The 14,149-nt window shown below is 43.6% G+C and overlaps 1 protein-coding gene across 2 annotated transcripts in view; it reads left to right on the forward strand.

Annotated features, from left to right (window-relative positions):
• Positions 1 to 11,569: 11,569 nt before the first annotated feature.
• ELK1 (ETS transcription factor ELK1) overlaps positions 11,570 to 14,149 on the forward strand; it is a 52,415-nt gene continuing 49,835 nt past the window's right edge. Inside the window, exon 1 of one of the 2 annotated variants that reach the window (XM_077475442.1) lies at positions 11,570 to 12,195. The gene's annotated coding sequence lies outside the window, so the exon portion shown is untranslated. The remainder of the gene's footprint in view (positions 12,196 to 14,149) is intronic. The other variant, XM_077475451.1, reaches the window with a different exon arrangement.

The following is a 14,149-nucleotide window of genomic DNA, read 5'->3' on the forward strand; positions in this document are numbered from 1 at the left end:
GGTTCTCCCGTTGAAGCCACCAGAAGAGGGAATACCTCATGACCTGAGTGATGCGGATAGGCTGGATTTTGTCTCCTGACCACTGATGAAGAAAACCCTTCTGAAAGGGGCGCATCCTCCATTGTGCCCACTTCACCATCGGTATTGTGGACACCATGGTGCCTATGATCCTTAGACAATGAAGTGCGCTGAGATGACGAGAGGGCCAGGCGGATCCTGTCTCAAACTATTGCAACCTTCTCCTCGGGTAGAGAGATGGTACCTCTCACTGTGTCAAAGTGCTCCGAGGAACACAAGAGACTGCGAAGGCTCTAACTGGCTCTTCTCCAGATTCAGGAGCCACCCGAATTCCCTGAGGGTAGAAATGGTCTGATCCCTGTGTTCCAAGAGACGATCTCTGTCCTCAGCCAGAAGGAGTAGGTCGTCTAGGTAGTAATGGATACGGATTCTTCTAATTCTTAACAGAGCCACTTTTGCCAACAGGACCTTCGAGAAGGTACGTGGATAAGTTGACAGACCGTAGGGAAGGCATGTGAATTGTAAGTGAAGTTGGCCTATGGAGAACCAAAGAAATTGTTGGAAGTCTGTTGCCACAGGAACGTGGAAGTAGGCGCGTCTTTGAGGTCTATGGAGACAAGCCAGTCCCCTGGCTGTACTGACTGTTGGATCGTGGACAGAGTCTCCATCTTGAACCTCTCCTTTTTTATGAAGCGATTTAGATGCGTCAAATATATTATGGGTCTCCATGCACCGCTCTTCTTCTGAACCAACAAAAGAGGGAAATACATTCAAATACCACGTTGATCGACTGGAACGGGAATAGCGGCGCCTTGATCCAACAAAGATCTTACGTAGGCTGATAGTATTTGCCTTTTTCCTTCTGACGCTGGAATGGACGTGGGGACACACTTGAGCTTGGGGACACTGCTGAATGTCAAAGTGTGTCCTGAAGAGACCGCCCTGACGGTCCAAAAATCCTGGATCGAGGACGCCCAGACGTGCCGAAAATGGAGCAGACGAGCTCCCACCTGGCCCGTCTGGGAGGGCCCGATCTCAAAAGGACTTGGTCGGTTCCTTCTCACCCGTTGAACTGCTTTTTGCAGTCTTTTTGAAAAAGGCGGAAACCATGGGGGTTATTTATGAAAGGCAAATCCACTTTGCACTGCAAGTGCACTTGGAAGTGCAGTCGCTCTAAATCTGAGGGGTAGATCTGAAATGAGGGGAAGTTCTGCTGATTTTATCATCCAATCATGTGCAAGCTAAAATGCTGTTTTTTATTTTCCTTGCATGTCCCCCTCGTATCTACAGCGACTTTACTTCCAAGTGCACTTGCAGTGCAAAGTGGATTTTCCTTTAGTAAATAACCCCCCATGTTACATGGACTGTAGTGCAAATCTGCAAAATGCAAAAAGCTCTAAAAATGCATAGGTGTGAATCAGGCCTTAGACCCCATACACACTATTAGATTTGCTGCAGATTTTTATCTTCAGATTTACCAAAACCATATAACATGAGGTCAAACCTTAAGGCTCGGTTCACACTTCAACCGGCTGCGGATTGCACAGGAACGCTGCATAACCCCGATCTCTGGTTCAGGGACAAATCAGGGCTGAATCTTTGCCTGAATTTGGCCCTGAAACTGAGCTAAATACGCACAGCGTTTCTGTACAGTGCGCTCCACAGCTGCCCCGGATATATGTGACCTGGCTCCATAGAGAGCCGGTCACATTCTCCTGCTATGCAAATTGGATGCAGAGAAACCCACATCCAATTCGCATAGGTGTGAACCAGCCTAATGCCGCGTACACATGGTCTGGATTGTCTGACGGGAAATGTTGGATGTGAGTGTGTGTATGCTCCATCGAACATTTGCTATCAGACTTTCCGCCAACAAATGTTTCTTAGCATGTTCTCAAATTTTCCACCAACAAAACGATGTTGTCGGAAAGTCCAATCGTGTGTATGTGGCATAAGAGTTTCAATTCATATGCAATCAGGCAGGCCCTTGCACTACATGGTTTCAGGTAAATCTGAAGACAAAAATCTGCAGAAAAACAAATAGTTTGTATGGGGCCTTAGGACTCCTGGCTAATTGGGTCTCAGGACCTGCTTCCTGATTGGCTGGGAGGAGAAGCAGGAAGACATTAGCGAATATTAATTTGCTAATGTCACACATGTACTGCTCCCCGAGCCCACTCTTTTTGAAGACAGATAGAGCCACAGGCTCTAATCATGGGTTTAAAAAAAAAAAAAAACCCCATTGAAATCCATGACGCCCTGCATGCATGGATTAGGGGGGCGGCTACTCAGGGCACTGGACCTAAAGAGGTTCAAATGATACTGAGTGCCACACCAGGATTAAAGAGTTAACGATGTGCAGAGTGCCAAATATGTAAATCAATACTGTGCGGGGAAATGTGGCTGGAGGGGTTAAATGCCTACGATCAGAGCGCCGTTCCTAAAGGCGATGCCCGGTTCAGGTGTGCTTGGAAGGTTTTGGCGATTAATGTTAATGAGACATGTTAATCTAATAAGTGAATAAAGGGTTAAGGAATGCACCGTAGAGCTTCTACCAATTAAGCGATTAAAGTAAGCCCCGTGGATGCTGAAGGATGCTGAAGACTTGCCACTGGCAGTGAAGCAGTTAAAGTGCCCCCCCACCCCCATTCTAAAATTTGTCAGTCCACAGACGGTGGGGGGCATAATAGGAGTGAAAGCGTTAAAAATGTGGTGAAAAACAGTTAATCCCTGCCTGTCTTTCCATTGGCAGCTGCTGTCTCTCTTTTGTTACCATGGCGACGAGGCCTTGTCACTGCGCCTGTAATGGGGTGCCTGCATAGATTCACCTCCACACAAACAATCCTCATTGTAATGCTGAATGTGCGTGGCGCCCTCATCCCCGCCCCACACACATCCACATCCTTGACATACAGCATGGCCCCAATCCTCACACCCCCATCGTCCTTCTCCTGGAAATCCAGAGCGCTCTTCTATCTCATATATACAGTATAAATAGAAGATCTATTCCATGGCGTTCTATTAAGGCTCCTACACCCTCACAGTCCCCGGAGAGATATCACCAGGAATTCGCGTTCGCCCGAGCGGCCTTGTTACAACCTTGTCAGCTAATTAACAGACTAACGAAATGCACTAAATAGAAAATAAGAGCACATTAGCGCGCCTGCCGCCATACCATGCTGTTCTATGGATTCCTATGGCACCTAGTACTGACTACTACCCAAAACTCCATTTAAATAAAAACATTGGCGCTACAGTTTCTCGCCATATTGTGATAAATATTTGTGTGGAGAGCGTTATGAATTTCCTATTCAGGGATGTATTTTGTATATAGCAGAAAAAAAAGAATGGCGTTACACTGACCGCGCACGTAGCGATATGACCGATAGAACAATGGTTTCTATAAAAGAATATCAATCGCGGTAGAAGTGCGCTTCCATCAATAAGTGGTCGCCATTGTGATAAAAAAAAATAATAATCTCCTTTGACTGAACTGATCTTTGATTGTGTCGAATTATCCTTTTAGAGCAAAGAATTGTTTATAAGCGCTGGTTCACATTGGTGACATGCGATTTGACATGTCAAATCGGCGGCAATGGAACCATCCTAATCCGTGCAACACTGCATTTGTGGAGCAGCGCTGATTTAAAAAAAATTGTTTCTGTATTACTTTTTGTGATTTCGGGAGCCGATTTCCATTGACATCTGTGCAGAAACTCGCCAGATGTCTGTGAAATCGCCGCCGAAATTGGGACTGACATGCAGGAGTGAAATCGTGCGAGTTCAGCTGAACTTCATTCCCATAGCTCAGTGAGAACCTGGGCTAAGGATCCATAATCCATGAAGTGTTTATCATTACAGGCATTGCGAGCATTAAAGGGAAACTTCCTAAGTGGCTTTACAATGCAAGGGTTAACTCCCTTGGCGCTGGCCCTTTAAGGGGTTTGCTGTGCCGGGAGGCGGGGCATGACCAACGCGATTGGCCAATCGCCGCCGGTCACTGAACATGGATTGCGCAAGGCACACACTCTCGACACATCACTGTTGGTGTTAATGCTCGGAAATATGCAGTGCCAAGGCCCGGCCGCCAAAAGGCCGCATATATTTGCGTGCGCTCTGCGCGAAGAGGTTACACATTGTTAGGCGCACAATTGACCCCTTGATTGCCTTAGCTGTTAACCCCTTCCCAGCCAGTGTCTTTAGTACAGTGACAGTGTATAGTATTGTCACTGATCAGTGTATTAGTGTCACTGGTGATGTCAGTGGCAGTTAGTAACTTCTACCCAGCGTCAGTTAGTGTCAGATTGTCTGCCGCATTATCACAGTCCCATTATAAGTCTCTGATCGCGCCACTAGTAATGTAAATAAAAATATCAATATACACTCACCGGCCACTTAGGTACACCTTGCTAGTACCTGGTTGGACCCCCCCCCCCCTTTTGCCTTCAGAATTGCCTTAAAGTGATGGGCCAGCTGAATTTTATTTATTTTTTCTAAGTCAGCAGCTACAAACACTGTAGCTGCTGACTTTTAATAAGGACACTTACCTGTACAGCGAGCCCACGATGGCGGCCTCCCCCAGGCCGATCCGTCCATCAGATCGGCTGCCAGCGCCTCCATCTTAACGAAGGGAAACAGGCAGTGGAGCCTTGCGGCTTCACTGCCTGTTTCCTACTGCGCATGCGCAAGTTGCGAGGCATTTTGTGAATGGCCCTGTTGTTTTCTGGGGGACACAGATGTCCCAGAAGGCAACGGGGCCGCTCGCCGAAGAGGAGGAAGCGCCGCGGAATAGGAAGAGGCAGATTAGGAAGACTGCCTAGCAACAGGGGTTTCAGGTAAGTAAAAAAAAAAATATTTTTTTTTTATGGGTGGCCCTCCGCTTTAATCCTTTGTGGCATAGATAGATACAAAGTGTTGGAAACATTCCTCAAGGATTTTGGTCCTCAGGGACATGATAGCATCACGCAGTTGCTGGAGATTTGTCGGCTGCACATCCATGATATGAATCTCCCGTTCCACCACATCCCAAAGGTGCTCTATTGGATGAGATCTGGTGACTGTGGAGGCCATTGGAGTTCAGTGACCTCATTGTCATGTTCAAGAAACCAGTGTGAGATGATTTGAGCTTTGTGACATGGTGCATTATCCTGCTGGAAGGAGCCATCAGAAGATGGGGACACTGTAGTCATAAAGCGATGGACATGGTCAGCAACAATACTCAGGTAGGCCGTGGTGTTTAAATGATGCTCAATTGGTACCAAGGGGCCCAAAGTGTGCCAAGAAAATATCCCCCACACTATTACACCACCAGCCTGAACTGTTGATACAAGGCAGGATGGATCCATGCTTTCATGTTGTTTATGTCAAATTCTGACCCGACATCTGAAAGTCACAGATGAAATTGAGACTTATCAGACCAGGCAACGTTTTTCCAATCTTCTATTGCCCAATTTTGGTAAGCCTGTGCGAATTGTAGACTCAGTTTCCGGTTCTTAGCTGACAGGAGTGGCACCCGGTGTGGTCTTCTGCTGCTGTAACCCATGGGCTTCAATGTGTTGTGCATTCAGAGATAGTATTCTGCATTCCTTGGTTGTACTGAATGTTTATTTGAGTTACTGTTGCCTTTCTATCATCTGCCCATTCTCCTCTGACATCCACAAGGCATTTTCCTCCACACAACTGCCACTTACTGGATATTTTCTCTTTTTCGGACCATTCTCTGTAAATCCTAGTGATGGTTGTGTGTGAAAATCCCAGTAGATCAGCAGTTTTTAAAATACATCTGGCCACCCATAGAGCTAGCATAGGTCCCCCTGTGTCCATGGGACACAAATTGAACAAGCAGCGATCTCAAAGTACATCCGTCCCATTCAGCTCCAATTCATCAGATCTGCTCACGGATCCCGGCTGATCAGAGCGGACACTGCTCCGTGTGAAAGAGCCGAATGGTGGCCATACATGTAACAGACCCATCAAACGATTCTTCACAGAATCAGATAATATGATCGGATCTATAAATTATCGAAAAGACACATCTATTTGTGCTAGGAGGGGACATTTGTGGGAGGGATTTGTGCTAGGATAGGGGATTGGGGGAGGGGACTTTGTGCAGGAAGGGGGGATTTGGAGTGAGGGGGAGGGGAGAGAAGATTTGAGCTTGGAAGGGAAATTTGAGGGATAGAGGATTTGTGCTGGGAGGGGAATTTTTTATTTTTTTTGGAGGGGGGGGGGCATATGGAGAGAGAAAATATTTGCATTGGGGGGGCAAAAATTTGTATCAGGAGCAGGGGAATTTATGCTTACGGGGTGGATATGCAGTGTAGTGCTTGATTTTTTTTTTGGGGGGGGGGGGGGGGGGATTTTTGCTGACACATATTGCTCATACATTTTAGGAGAGAGAGGGTGCCCTGAGCTCTAGATGATCTCGTCCCAGCACTGGTTCTGCTAATCAAAAATCGATTGTATGATTTGATTGTAACATGGATGGTGACCTTTAGAAACAGATTCAGATTCTTTGTCGGGTGTGATGCAGCTTGAAATTGAGAACAGCAAAATGTTTATAGTTCATACATGCCACCGATGAGCGCGTATGATACATATAATTTGTGTTGGCAAGATATAGAGATAGTGATGAAGGATGCATAGACTTCAATAAATCATAGAAGGAGAATTGCTCAATATACCCTCTCTCTTAGATTGTAAGCTCTTATGATCAGGGCCCTCTGATCCCTCCTGTATTGATTTGTATTGTACTGTACTGTCTGCCCTCATGTTGTAAAGCGCTGGGCAAATTGTTGGCGCTATAAATCCTGTATAATAATAATAATCCATACCGACCTATAGAATTCACTCTATGGAGGTCAGACTAGTACACAATGGCTTCTGATTGGGTAATACGTATTTTATTCAAAAGAAATCCATACTTTTAGGAATACATGAGCTGTATTGCAGACCTCCTTCTGAAAATGCTATCTGCCTGGCTGTTATAGTGATCTGACTTCAGCACCTTCCAAATCACTGTCCTGGAATGAGTGAGCCAATCAGGAAATGAGAGGAAGAAATCTCACTTGTTTATCTACATACACGTTGGCATTGAAGCCATAGGATTAACATGGCAGCCAGATAACGATGTGCTACCATAAATTATCAATTTCTTTTCTGGTCGGAATAATCCATCTATAATCAACAACTTATCTGATCAATTAGGATTTTGATCGATAGTTAAGATTTGAGTCATATTTAAGATATGATCATAAGTGATCGATCGCATCTCTGTTTCCCAGGATGTGATCGTATTTATTAGCAAAGTATCTCAGTGCTGTCGATTGATGCAAAATGATCAATAGTATTCTCACCCTTGCTGACTGACTCAGTGTGAACCAGAAGGGGTGCTCGATTGTATGCGGATTCGATCCAATGGATAAGACAATCAAATCGCGTATGGTACCCATCTAAATGTACTAAAAATGTGTAATATGAGGACAAACCGATACAATACAATCAATTACACCGTTGTACTGTTTGTTTGGCGAAAATTGGGTTAAAAAAAGACTGGCAGGTTTAGATGCCTTCTAGTTTATTGAAACCTGATGCAGATGTTTTTAGCATTGTTTTTTTTTTTCACTGTCTACTCACGTGTGTGTGTGTGTGTCTTTTTTTTTAAAGGGCCAGTTCAAACCATAGAAATGCAGTCTAGATGTGTTTCGGATACTTTTTTTCGTTTTCCACGCAATTCAGTGTGTTTTTGATGCGTTGCATTGCATTCTTTCCTCCTCTTTTTTTTCTCCACCTTTAAGAAAGGACATATATGTTCCAGTTCATCTTTGATGCATTTATGTGCGTTCCAGTGCGTTTTTATTGCATTTTACCGCGTTCCAGTACAGTTCAGAAAAAATGCAACATGTTCTACTTTTTTTTTCTGGAACTGGAACGCATTGGTGTGAACTATGCAAAAAAAAACGCACTGGACTTCATGTGGTGTGAACTGGCCCAAAATAATTTAGGAAGAGTTTTGTTGAAATGACTCATTATTATACTCCCTGTTTTCTTTAAGATTAGGTTATAAACAAAAGCATGGTGTGCAGTACTTTGTTTTTCACGCCAGCGCAGTGCGAGGCAACCGACTCGCACCACACAGTGGCTAAAATTGAACTTTATAGCATGTCTGTGTAATATTTCAATAAAGTTTGTTTAAAAAAAAAGTGAGCAGTGCGATGCGCTGAAATTGGCACTACAGCGATCCCGCCAGACTACATCAAACACCAGCTGCTGTGTTGTAGTGGTGGCGTGAATTTGCCCTTATAGTTTGGACCTGATGCACATATTTTATCAAATCAGATTTTTTGTTTAAAGCGGGAATAAACCCGCTGACTTTTTTTTTTCACCTGTAAAGGCATAATGAGCTAGTATGCACCGCATACTAGCTCATTATGAAATACTTACCTTAGAACGAGGCGCCAGCATCTCATTCGGTCCACGCCAAGGAAGCTGATATGTTCCCTCTGGGTGTCTTCCGGGTATCGTGGCTCTGGCGCTGTGAGTGGCCGGGGCTGTGATGTCGTCACTCCCGTGCATGCGTGCCGGAATTTTCTTCCCGCCATTGTCTGGCTTCTGCCGGACTTTCAGCTGAGTGCGCATGCGCCGCTGAAGTCAGTGGCTCATTGCGAGGGGAATATCTCTTAAACCGTACAGGTGTAGGAGATATTCTTTTTACCTACAGGTAAGCCTTATTATAGGCTTTCCTGTAGGTCAAAGTTAAAAATGTAACTATACAACCACTTTAACTGTCTACCCACATTTGCGTTTTTTGTTTTAGAATTAAAAATCAATGTTGATGTTGTTGAAACTTCTATTTATTAGGCCTCATACACACGGACATTTTAAAAAATGCACTGTAAAACTAGTACCGACGCCAAGAAAAAAACGGCGTTAAATTTTATTTTTCAAAAAAAAGTGCGCTTGTAAGACCGCTGCTCAAATACAGTGTGACAGAAAGTATTGCAACAACTGCCATTTTATTCTCTAGGGTGTTAGAAAAAATATATATATAATGTTTTGGGGTTCTAAGTAATTTTCTAGGGAAAAAAAATGTTTTTAACTTGTAAACAACAAATCTCAGAAAGAGGCTCGGTACATGGTAGGTATCTACTTAATGGGCGTAACATCATCTTATATATTTAAAAAAAGAAATAAATAAATTGGGTTATATATTGTGTTTTTTTTTTTGCATTAAATTTCAATTGTATTTTTTCCCCAAAAACTGCTTTCCCCGCAATTACAACCTTTTGTACCACCTGCTCCACCCTATTAGATTGTAAGCTCTTCTGAGCAGGGCCCTCTTAGGCCCGATTCACACCTATGCATTTTTTGTGCTTTTTGCATTTTGCAGATTTGCACTACAGAGCGTGGTCCATAGGAAACCATGTTAAATGGACAGTGGTGCAAATCTGCAAAATGCAAAAAGCACTAAAATTGCATAAGTGTGAATCCAGCCGTAGGCTCAATTCACATCTATGCATGTTGCTTTTGAGCATTTCGGCAGTGCTTTTTTACCGCAATTTGCGCTTTTTCTTTTTTTTAACACTATTTTTATTTTTTTTACACTGTGGTTGCTTAGCAACCAGCTATGTACAGTGTAAAAAAAGAAATAAAAAAAATTTAAATTGTGGCAAAATCGCGGTAAAAATGCAGTTTTTGCGTTTTGTATGCGGGTCCATTGAATTCTATTACATGCAAAATGCTGCATTTTGCATGAAAAAAAGTCCCTGACCCTTTCCAAAAAATGCAAAGGCACAAAAATGCATTGATGTGAACATGTTCCATAGGAACCCATGTTAAAAAATTTTCCTGCGTTTCTGCAAAATGCATCAAAAACGCATTAGTGTGAATCAAGCCTGAGGCTGGATTCACACCTATGTATTTTTTGTGCTTTTTGAATTTTGCTGATTTGCACTACAGAACGTCCATCGGATTTTTTCAGACAGATTTTGTCCTAAACTGGTGTTGCATACACACGGTCGGACAAAGTTGTCGGAAAATCCGATCGTTCGAAACGTGATGACATTCGTTCGTTACGACGGTACTACTTTGAGGCTACTAGCCAATAGCTTTGGTCTCGTAATTTGATCTGAACATGCGTGGCACTTTGTCCAATCGGAATTCTCTACAAACATTCGGAAAAAGTCAGATCGGATTTTTTTTGTCGTAAAAAATTGGAGATCCTGCTCTCAAATTTTTTCCGTCTGAATTTCCAACGAAAAAGTCTGATAGAGCCCACACACGATCGGATTTTCCGACAATATAATCCAATCGGACATTTTCTGTCGGAATTTCTGACCGTATGTACATTAATCAAAGTATATCTAATGCCGCGTACACAGGATCGAATTGTCCGGCAGACTTAGTCCGGCAAACAATCCGCCAGACTTTCTAACGAACTGACTTGGCCACACACGGACTCCGAAAGTGCGGCGATTTCTAACGCAATGACGTACATCACGTAAGACGGGACTAGAAAAAGGACGTTTAATAGCCAGTAGCCAATTGCTTCCTTCTCGTACTTGCTTCTGAGCATGCATCAGGACTAGCACACTGACGAACGGATTGTGCGCTGAAAGCCAAGTCCGGCGGACAAATTTTGATGCAAAACTACTTTCTAAGTCCGCCGGACTTTACGATGAAAAAGTCCGCTGGAGCCCACACACTATCGAATTGTCCGGTGTGGACAATTCGATCGCGAGTACGCATCACTACACTCCATCCTGGGGGATTCTATTTATATATTCCTGAAGTGTATAGCTCTTACCTCTGTATTTACAAACAAAAACAAAATAAAACTTAAAAAAAAAAACATTTTGTATTATATCTGTATTGTCTCCCTTTTATATTGTAAAGCGCTACATAAACTGTTGGCGCTATATAAATCCTGTATAATAATAAGTGTATTTTTTTTCCCCCAAAAACTCTTTTTAAAAATTGCTGCGCAAATATGTGACATATAAAACACCTACTGTTTTATTCTCTAGGGCCTCTGCTTAAAATATATATGTATATATAATATTTGGGGGTTCCGAGTAATCTTCTAGCACAAAAAAATAAATAAAAAAATGCAGATTTTTACATGTAGGAGAGAAATGGCAGAATTGGTCTGGTAGGGAAGTAGTTAAAAATGAATTAAATCGTGTTTTTGGTTTGCGTTGCTCAAATGCAGCGAAGATCCGCTTTAATTGACATTTAAAAATGCAAAAAAAAAAAAAAAAAGTAAAGTGTGTTTTAAAACCTTCATTTATTTGATTGGCAATATTCCAACCTTTGAAATTGAAATAGAAAAAAAAAAAAAAAAGTCAAATATTTCTTGATGGAGTGCGATCGAACAATCAGATTGATAGGTGCGTGGGCAGGCTGGTGTGTGGCTGTAGCCTGTCAATCCAGCTGCTGCAGGTGTGTACAATCCAGCCCCACATCCCAGCTTCTCCTCTCTCCCCTCCCTCGTCACCTCCCTTCTCCTGCTTTCTCCTTTCCTCTGACGTAAAACAAGGATTCTCTTCTGTGTCTGCTGGGTGAAGAGGGAGAGAGAGAGAGAGAGAGAGAGGGGGGCAGACAGGAGAGCAAAAAAAAAACAAGGAAAAGGCGGAGGGGCTGTGCATAACAGAGATGGAGAGGAGAGGGAGGGAGGAAGCAAAATAGAGCAGTGGCGGAAAAGAAAATAGGCCAGCATTAAACCCTCATCTCCTCTTCTCCTTCCTCCAGGCTTTGGACCATGTTTCAGGCTGTTTCCTCCATGCCCTCGGGGTTGCAGGCACTGAATGTGACTCAAAGACCTTGCAGGAGCAGAGTGGCCCAGACTTGTAGAGGAGCCTGAGACAGGTAGGAGGCTCAGCCGTGCCAACCAAAAAAAAAAAAAAAAAACAACCAAAAAAAAAGGGCTTCTTGGCAAAGGTGGCGGAGGTGCCAAGCATGTTGTGCTGTCAATTCATTTGCTTTGCTTTATCCTGTGCCCTCCTTGTTCCTCCCACTCTGCCTGCTCTGTCATGCAGTGTCCGTCTGCTTCTGCTCAACACCATCTACTTGTTAAACAACATGAGTGCGGGGGAGAGCGAGCAAGAGCATAGAGCGGTGGGGGAAAGAGCTGTGCGGTGACGGGGGAAAAAAAAAAGCATGGAGCGCGCCGACAGACAGGTGAGACGATCATGTGTACCGCTTTGCCGTCAGTATCGCCGCTGAGCAAGCCCTTCGCCGTCTTCCCCCTCTTACTCTTCCACCTTTTTCTCTCAAGCTATTTTTCCTCTCTCTCTTTCGATCTGTAAAGTGCACCCGTAGTTTTTGGATAAGAGGAGGGAAGGGGGTAGGGGGATGTGTAATTTGGTCCTGGGAGAGCCTTCTCTATGAGCGGGCTGGGAGAAAATGCCCTTTTATTTGAATGTTTCAGTGGTTATGTCTTTGCCTAGGCTTGGAGAAAATGTCCTTTTATTTAAATAGTTAAGTGTTTAGGTCTTTGCACAGGCCTAGAGAAAATGTCCCTTTTATTAAAATGTTCAGTGCTTAGGTACTTGCACAGGCCTTTTGCTAATGCCCTTTTATTAAAGCGGTTCAGTGCTTAGGCCCTTGCACAGGCCAATGCCCTTTTATTAAAACAGTTGAGTGCTTAGGTCCTGGCACAGGCCAATGCCCTTTTATTAAAGCAGTTCAGTGATTAGGTCCTCGCACAGGCCAATGCCCATTTATTATAACGGTTTAGTGCTTAGGTCCTTGCACAGGCCAATGCCCTTTTATTAAAACAGTTCAGTGCTTAGGTCCTTGCATAGGCCAATGCCCTTTTATTAAAACAGTTCAGTGCTTAGGTCCTTGCACAGGCCAATGCCCTTTTATTAAAACTGTTCAGTGCTTAGGTCCTTGCACAAGCCAATGCCCTTTTATTAAAACAGTTCAGTGTTTAGGTTCTCTCACAGGCCTTCAGCAAATTAACTTTTATTAAAGCAGTTCAGTGCTTATGTCCTTGCACAGGCCAATGCCCTTTTATTATAACGGTTAAGTGCTTAGGTCATTGCACAGGCCAATGCCCTTTTATTAAAACAGTTCAGTGCTTAGGTCCTTGCACAGGCCTTCAGCAAATGTCCTTTTATTAAAGCGGTTCAGTGCTTAGATCCTTGCACAGGCCAATGCCCTTTTATTAAAGCGGTTCAGTGCTTGGGCTCAGTGATGGCAAACCTTGGCATCCCAGATGTTTTGGAACTACATTTCATGTGATGCTCATGAACTCTGCAGTGTAGTGGAGCATCGTGGGAAATGTAGTTCCAAAACATCTGGGGTGCCAAGGTTCGTCATCACTGGCTTAGGTCCTTGCACAGGCCAATGCCCTTTTATTAAAACCGTTCCGTGCTTAGGTCCTTGCACAGGCCTTCAGCAAATGCCTTTTTATTAAAACCGTTCAGTGCTTAGGTCTTTGTACAGGCCTTCAGCAAATGCCCTTTTATTAAAGCGGTTCAGTGCTTAGGTCTTTGCACAGGCCAATGCCCTTTTATTAAAATGGTTCAGTGCTTAGGTCTTTGCACAGGCCAATGCCCTTTTATTAAAATGGTTCAGTGCTTAGGTCTTTGCACAGGCCTTCAGCAAATGCCCTTTTGATAAAACGGTTCAGCGCACATTCCTGGAGTAAATGGCTTATTAAACGGGTGTATGCCCACGCACTGAACTATTTAAATAAAAGGTCATTTGCTCCATGACTATGCCCCCCTCCCCAGTGTCGGTTACACATCCCTTTTGGCCACTTTTATCACGCCATCAACTTAGGCCATAGCGGCTGAGCAGAGCGCTTCACCACGTTCTATAGAAGCAGCCAAACTTCACAGGAAAATACATTTGTATCCTAATGTCAGGGCTGATAACTAATGCATAAGGCATGCTGTATATTTTTTTTGTCATTTAAAAATGATTGTTATGTTGTTGTGTTCTTGTAAGTCGCACTTACCTCACATGTTAATCGCTCTGCAGCATTTTGGATGTAAAACTCGTTTTTGCAGCTTTTCGCTCTATAAAATGTCACTGATTTTTGGCTGACATTAGATGTTGTTTTTTCTATGAGTCCTGGTTCACACCAGTGCGGCTTTGAAACTGCTCTACTTTAGCGAGATTT

Source organism: Lithobates pipiens, unplaced genomic scaffold (genome assembly GCF_037356315.1).
Source record: "Lithobates pipiens isolate NorthernLeopardFrog02 unplaced genomic scaffold, aLitPip1_a1.2 Scaffold_1, whole genome shotgun sequence".
NCBI lineage: Eukaryota > Metazoa > Chordata > Amphibia > Anura > Ranidae > Lithobates > Lithobates pipiens.